The sequence below is a fragment of the Lutra lutra genome, chromosome 4, assembly GCF_902655055.1.
Source record: "Lutra lutra chromosome 4, mLutLut1.2, whole genome shotgun sequence".
Lineage (NCBI taxonomy): Eukaryota > Metazoa > Chordata > Mammalia > Carnivora > Mustelidae > Lutra > Lutra lutra.
Window position 1 is genome coordinate 33,289,117 of NC_062281.1, and position 8,186 is coordinate 33,297,302.

Here is an 8,186-nt window from a genome sequence, read left to right on the forward strand (position 1 = left end):
GTCCTGGGATCAAGCCCCACATCTGGCTCTCTGCTCAGCAGGAAGCCTGCTTCCTCCTCTCTCTGCCTGCCTCTCTGCCTACTTGTGATTTCTCTCTGTCAAATAAATAAATAAAATCTTTAAAAAAAAAAAAAAAGAAAGGATGGTGTTAATGTTTGGCAGAATTCACCAGTGAAACTATCTGGTCCTGTGCTTTCCTTTGTTGGGAGGTTTTTGATTGTTAATTCAATCTTCTTCCTAAAATTTAGTTTTTTCATATTTTCAGTTTCTTTCTTATTCGGTCGTAGATTGTATGTTTCTAGGAATTTATCCATTTCTTCTAGGTTATCCAATTTGTTAGCATACAATTCTTCATAGTAGTGTCTTAGGACTTTTTTGATCTTCTGCAGCATCCATTGTAATGCTTCATCTTTCTTTTCTGATTTTATTTACTTGAGTCTTCTCTCTTTTTCGTTCTTAGTCTACCTAAGGTTTGTCAATTTTCATAATCTTTTCAAAAAACCAACTCTTAGTTTCATATAGTCATTTATATCATTATAAATTTCCTTTATAGACTACGTTTGCTGCATTCCATGAGTTTTGGTATGCTGAGTTTCCATTTTCATTTGTTTCAAGATATTTTTTAATTTCTCTTTTGATTTCTTTGATCTATTGGTTATTTAGGAATGTGTTAATTCCACATCATTATTGATTTTTTCCATTTTCTTGTTGTTGTTGTTTTCTATACTCATACTATTATGAAGAGGTATTTCTGACCTAATGATACGATTTTAGTCCTCTTAAATTTGCTAAGACTTGTTTTGTGACCTAGCATATGTTCTATCCTGGAGGAATTTTTGCGTACTTGCGAAGGATATGTATTCTGCTGTTGTTGGATGGAATATTTTGGTTGGGTTCATTTGGGCTAATGCAGAGTTCAGGTGCAATATTTTCTTACTGATTTTCTGTGTGGATGATTGATCCTTTGTTGAAAGTGTGATATTGATAACCCTTACTATTACTGTGTTGTTGTCTGTTTTTCCCTTCAAACCTGTTGGTATTTGTTTGATATATTTAGATCCTACAATGTTGGGGGTATGTATATTTAAGATTGTTATATCCTCTTGATGAACTGATCCCTTTATTTAATGACCTTCTTTGTATCCTTACCGCCTGTCACTTAAGGCCTATTTTAATCCCAGTGCAGCTATTCCTGCTTTCTTTTGGTTTCTTTTTGCATGAAATATATTTTTCTGTTTCTTCACTTTGAACCTATGTGTGTCCTTAAAACTGAAGTGAGTCTCTTGTAGGAAACATATAGTTTGTTCTTGTTTTGTTATTGTTTATCTTTTCCATTCAGCTACTTTGTCTTTTGATTAAAGAATTTAATTCATTTATATTTTGCATAATTATTGATAAGTAAGGACTTAGTTATTCCATAATATTAATTGTTTTCTGGTGGTTTTTTTTGTTTGTTTGTTTGTTGTTTAGTCTCCCTGTTCCTTTCATCCTCTTTTGCTGCTTTTGTTTATGATTTGATGGTTTTCCATAATGATAAATGCTTTGATTCCCTTCTTTTCATCTTTGTGTATTTGCTGTAGGTTTTTGTTCTGTAATTGTCATGAGGCTTACCTAAAACATCTTATATATATATAACAGTCTATTTCAAGCTAACGGCAACTTAACTTCAGTTACATAAGAAATTTTACTTTTTTACTCATTTAATTTTTTTAATTTCACAATTTACCTCTTTTTATATTATATATTCACTAATAAGTTATTATAGCTATTGCTGTATTTAATACTTGTATCCTTTAAATTAAATTTTTTGCTTGGATTAAGTGACTAGCACAGTACCATATACAATGTTCTAAAATTCTGAAATTGACTACATATTTACCATTCCAGTGTGTTGCATGTTTTCATGTTACTAATTTTTCCCTTTTCATTGCAACTTTAAGAACTCCTTTCAGAATTTCTTATAAGTCAGGAGGTGATGAACTCCCTCAGCTTTTGTCTGCCTGAGAACATCTCTCTCATTCATTTCTAAAAGACAACTTTCATCCATAGAGTATCCCACTCTCTCCTGACCTGTAAGGTTTCTGCTGAGAAAACTGCTGATAGCGTTATGGGGGTTCCTTTGTAAGTGATAAGTTTCTTTACTCTTCCTGCTTGTAAGATTCTTTGTCTTTGATTTTTGACAGCTTTTATAATGTGTCTTGGAGAATAGTTTACTGAATTGAATTAGGGTACCCATGAGTTTCATGAACATGGATAGCCAAATCTCTCTCCAGATATGAAACTTTTGAGCCATTATTAGTTTTTAAAATATGGAATGTCTTGAATTTGCACATCAGCCTTCTGCAGGCAGTCACCATAGCTAATCTTCTCTGTATCATTCCAGTTTTTGTATATGTGCTAATGAAGATAACAACCAGCCATTATTTTTGAAAAGAAGTTTTCTGTCCCCATCCTCCTCTCTTCTTGAACTCCAGGAATTCTCAGATTGGCTCGCTCAATGGTATTCCATAGATCACATAAACTTTCCTTACTCTTTTTTTTTAAAGATTTTATTTATTTATTTCACAGACAGAGATCACAAGTAGGCAGAGAGGCGGGTAGAGAGAGAGGAAAGGAAGCAGGCTCCCCCCTGAGCAGAAAGCCCAATGCGGGGTAGATCCCAGGACCCTGGGATCATGACCCAAGCCGAAGGCAGAGACTTTAACCCACTGAGCCACCCAGGCACCCCTCTTCACTCTTTTTAATTATTTTTTCTTTGTTGTCTCTGATAGATCATTTAAAAGGTTTTGTCTTCAATTTCAGTTTCTTTCTTCTACTTGATCCATTCTGATTTTGGCTCTCTGTTGCATTTTTCATTTATTTATTGCACCTTTCACCTCAGAATTTTTTTAATGATTTTTTTTTAACTTCTCATTTTGTTTGCACATCGTTTTTCTGATTTCATTGAATAGTCTTTCTGCATTTTCCTGTAGCTTGCTGAGCTTTCTTAAAAGAGCTATTTTGAATTCCTTGCTGGGTAAATTGCAGATCTTCATGTCTTTGGGTTGATTAATGGAAGATTATTGTGATCCTTTTGTGGTGTCATGTTTCCATGACTTCCCGTGTTCCTTGAAATCTTGCACTGCTATCTTTGCATTTAAGTAGCAGTCACCTACTCCATTCTTTACTGAATAATTTTGGAAAAGAATCATCTTCCTTCAGCCCTACTAGGGATTCTGGGGATTTCTCAGATTTTCTGTGGATACACATTGCTCCACACTTCTTGCTCCCTCTTGTGGCAGATTCTTTTTTGTTGTTGGTTGGTTTCAAGTTTTATTTATTTATTTGTTTGTTTGTTTATTTATTTATTTAACAGAGAGAGAGAGAGAGAGAATGAGAGAGAGAGAGAGAGCGCGAGTGCCCACACAAGCAGGGGAAGCAGCAGGCAGAGGGAGATGGAGAAGTAGGCTCTCTGTGGAGCAAGAAGCTGGATGGGGTACTCGATCCCAGGACTCTGGGATCATGATCTTAGCCCAAGGCAGAGGCTTAACTCTGAGCCACCCAGTCACCCCTCTTTGTTTCAAGTTTTTATTTAAATTCTAGTTGGTTAACATACAGTGTAATATTAATTTCAGGAGTAGAATTTAGTGATTCTTCACTTACATACAACACCCAGTGCTCATCCCAACAAATGCCTTCTTTAATACCCATAACCTATTTAGCCCATCCCCTACTCACCTCCCCTCCAGCAACCCCCAGTTTCTTCTCTGTAGTTAAGAGTGTTTGCTTTATGGTTTGCCTCTCTCTCTTTCTTCCCTCTATGTGCATCTGTATTGTTTCTTAAGTTTTGTGGCAGTCTTTAGCCTGTATGCTTTCTTTTGATCCTGCTGCACCCTGGGCCTATGGCTGAGTGCCACCCTTTCACCTTCTCAAAGGTGATGCTAAATTTTCATTTTTTGTCTCTTCCTGGCCCATAGCAACAGTCCAGCTTTCTGTGCATGCCACTAGTTGTCTGCCAAAGCTCACTTTTACTACGGTTAGGGGCACATACAAAGAGCTGCCCACGGAGGTGTGTGAGTGCAGCCCACAGAGTGCTGTTGATTTCCGTGGTCCTGTTGTGGGGGTTGAGAGTTTGGGCATCTCAACAGCTATGGGGTGGGCCTCCTGATGGAGTCCATAATGTGGTTAGTAGGGTTGGTTTTCCTTTGACATATTCCAGGCCTTTGCTGTTGCTCTCCTTGGGGGTCACCACCCCCAGCCATGCAATTCATGATGCAGTACTCTGGATGGGATGAGAGAGAAATGGGCCTCTGGCAGCATCCCATGCAGTTGGGAAAGCCAGGCACTCAGGCACACAGGCACTAGCTGTGCCACTTCGGGATAAATTCAAGCTTTTCCTTACCACCTTCATCTTGTTCAGTCTCTGATTTTTTTTTTTTTCTAAAGATTTTATTTATTTGTCAGAGAGAGAGAGAAAATGCACAAGCAGGGGGAGCAGCAGGCAGAGGGAGAAGCAGGCTCCCCGCTGAGCAAGGAGCCAGATGTTGTACTGGATCCCAGGACCCTGGGATGATGACCTGAACTGAAGGCAGACACTTAACTGACTGAGCCACCCAGGCATCCCCAGTCTCTGATTTTTTTTTATTTTTTTTATTTTTTTTTTTTTGTTCCAATAGTGTGCTAAAACTTCTCTGCTGGATTCCTGGACTTCCATAAAGACCTTCTTATCTACTGATGATTGTCTAAGTCAGAGCTTTCCAGGGCTACTGGACTGCAGGCAAAGGGCCAGGGGCCAGTTCCTGGGCCACTGTTGTGCTCATAGCCAGGACCAAGATTTGTTTGACTATTGCACAATGCAGTGGTGGATGAGACATCTCCCAGATTCTTTTGCATAGAGTCCTGGCTCCCACAAAAACACTTTTTCTGTGAATGGATGCCAAATTGTTGTTGTGGGGGGATACAAAAAGGGACTTCTTCAATTTTTAAACCAGCATTTCATTGAATTCTATCTTCCAATGCCATTCAGAGATGTCTCTTTCTATATCATTTCCCTGACATCTGGATATAGCCTGCTTCGTTCCCCTACTCCCATCCTGGAAACTTTCAGGATCTTCTCTTTACCCTCAATCTTCTGAAATTTCATAATGTGAAAATATGTTGCACTATCTCCCCATTCACTGACCTTCCCATTTACTTGCTGAGTGGTTTCAGTCGAGAAATGTGTGCCATCTGTTCTGAGAAACTTCTTTGTTTTCTTTCTTTCCCTGGAATTATTATTATCTTGGTCCTTCTTGAGTGGATACTACCATTTTCTTATGTTTTCCTTTCCTTACTGTCACCATTTTTGTTACTTTCTGGAAAATATTTTTGGCTTTGTCCTTCAAATATTCACTGCAATTTTTATGTATGTGATCATATTTTAATTTATTTGACTTACTGTTTTTATTTTGAAAGAGTTCTTTTTCAGTATTCTATGTTTATTCCCTCTTTTCCATGTCTCTTAGTCCAGTAATTATAAGTTCTCTTCAGTTCTCTGAGAATTTTCCTTAGTGTTTCTTTATTTTTTTCCTATATAATTTTATATCTGCTTTTCATGTTGGAATTTTTCCATACTTTTTGATATCTTTGATTTTCTGTTTCTAATATGACCAAGACACTAAACACCTAATTGGAAGTTTGTGTGTATGGACAGAATGTAGTTTGAGAGGTACTTGTCAGGTTGCAGGCTTTGGGTGATAGGACAAGGACTTTCCTGCCAGAGGTCCCTGTCCATACACTGTTTTCTTGGTTTCAACACATTCCCCAGAGAGAAATCCTGCAATACTCAGCCTCATAAGGACACAGCCAGTGAAGGAGCTTTACTATCTCACGATTTAGTGTATAGACTTCTATTCAATCTCTCCTTTCAGTACAAGATTCCCACCTTCAGTTATTATCACTGAATATAAAATACAGAATATCTCCAGGTTTATGCTAAAGAATAAGTCTCAGCCTTTAGCCCAGGATGGAAAAGTTGATAACTGGCAGTTGGTATGGGAGAAAAATTATGGATATCATTGATTCTTTTATAGACTTTGCACCAATCCTTGTATTTCCAGTCCCATCTGCAATCCCACTTTCAGGTATATCTATTATTTGTATCTCATAATTTTCTTCTTTTCTTTTTCACTCTTTTTTTTTTTTAGATTTTATTTATTTATTTGTCATAGAGAGAGAAGCGAGAGTGAGCACAGGCAGACAGATTGGCAGGCAGAGGCAGAGGGAGAAGCAGGCTCCCTGCCAAGCAAGGAGCCCGATGTGGGACTCGATCCCAGGACGCCGGGATCATGACCTGAGCCGAAGGCAGCTGCTTAACCAACTGAGCCACCCAGGCGTCCCTTCACTCTTATTTTTTTAAAGTATATTCTCAAATAACCTTCTTGGAATGTGTACAAATGAAAAAAAAAAAAAAACTTCTGAATCTTCATTTATTGAAAATGTAGTTATTTTGCTCTGATCCTTTGTTGATAGTTTAGCTGGGAATATAATTCTAAGTTTAAAAATCATGTTTTCCCTGGTTAAATTCAAGAATGCATCATTCTTGTCTTCTAGTATTAAGTACTACTGGTTGGAAATGTGATATTAGTTAAAAAAAACTTTGAATTTTACCTAATCCTTACTCGGTTGATGCTTTTGTAATTTTCTCATTAACTTGCTCTTCTGGAATTTTACACTTTCTTTCTTTCTTTCTAGATTTTATTTATCTGAAAGAGAGGGTATGAACTTGAGTGGGGGAGGGGCAGAAGGAGAGGGAGAAGCAAACTCTCTGCTGAGCAAGAGCTTGATGCAGACTCAATCCCAGGACCCTGGGATCACAACTGAAGCTGAAGGCTGATGCTTATTGACTGAGCCACCTAGGCTTCCCATATTGTTTTTATTTATATTGTATTATTTATGTACAATTTATATACTATTATTGGTGTATATAGTGTAGTATGTTAGTATGCATATATTTATATATTATTATTAATATTAGTATCATATATAGTATTATTTGTATACTATTGAACATTATAAATTTCAACCCACAGTAATCTATCCTGTAAAGGTCTTAAAAGGAGCCTGGGTTTTTAAAATTTATTTATTTATTAAGAGGAACCTGGTTTTATTCACATCCTATCTCTCCTCCACACAGCTCTTGTGATTCAAATAAACTTGCCTCATTTCCACTCTCAGAGTGATCTTTAATTAATTCTAATCTTATAATATGATCTCATCCCCCTTGTTAGTGATTGTTTTAGGAATGGGCAAGGGACTCAATTCTGGACAAGGAAAGAGTTGCTGGAGTCTTTGGGGAAAGAAGAGAAGTATGGGGAGAGTTGCTGGAGGCTTTTGTTCTTAGGAGAGAAGTATGCGGAGCCCGTTTGTCTCTCTTCTGAAAATAGACAAGGAAAAATATTGCATCCCTTGTTTCTGTCATCTATTTTGAACAGTGAGAAAAGTTATCTCTAAAACAGAGTTAACATCCAGAGCAGTGCATAACAAAGAGAATAGCATTCAAATAAACCTGAACCCCAATCACACTAGGCTTGGCAACTGCTTTAAGACTTCCTGTTACATGAGCTAGTAAAATTTCTTAATGTTTTACAACAGTTTATGCTGGTTTTCTGTTAGCCAAAGCTGAAAGTGTCATAACTGATACTAAAGTTATAGAAAAGTATTTTGTCTTTTATTCTTGAGTCACATGGACTGAAGAGGAGTGGAGAATATGGGTGGGGAATAGGATTGTCATCCTGTGGTATAGTTTAGTATTCAGACTTTGAGTTTAGCCAATAGCATCACTTCTAGCCTCTTTGTATCCTGCAGTTCTAAATCTTGTGCCTTTTTAGATGTGTCATATACACAGCACATCATTATCATGGTGTCCAGAGACAGAGTACTTGGGTTCAGATCTTGGTTCTGTCACTTCTTAGCTAGGTAATCTTTTGCATGTTATTAATTATCTATGTGTTTCAGTTTACTTATATTCAAAATGAAAATATAATGGTATTCATACTGCAGAGAAGTGTTATATTAAATGAGTTATATGAGAAGTTTTTGGCATGTAGAAAGTGCTGCTTAATTGTTACCTAATTAACAGAATACTCAAAATAATTTCTTCTCTTCTTTTCTAGCAATAGAACACTGATCTTGTCCAAGATGTTCAGTTAGAAGTACTAATTTTCTGA

General features: G+C 37.0%; 1 non-coding gene across 1 annotated transcript; it reads right to left on the minus strand.

Moving 5' to 3' along the window:
* Nucleotides 1-2,303: 2,303 nt before the first annotated feature.
* Nucleotides 2,304-2,411, minus strand: LOC125099524 (U6 spliceosomal RNA). The gene has a single exon (XR_007127238.1). It is a non-coding gene; the product is annotated as a U6 spliceosomal RNA (small nuclear RNA).
* Nucleotides 2,412-8,186: the final 5,775 nt, after the last annotated feature.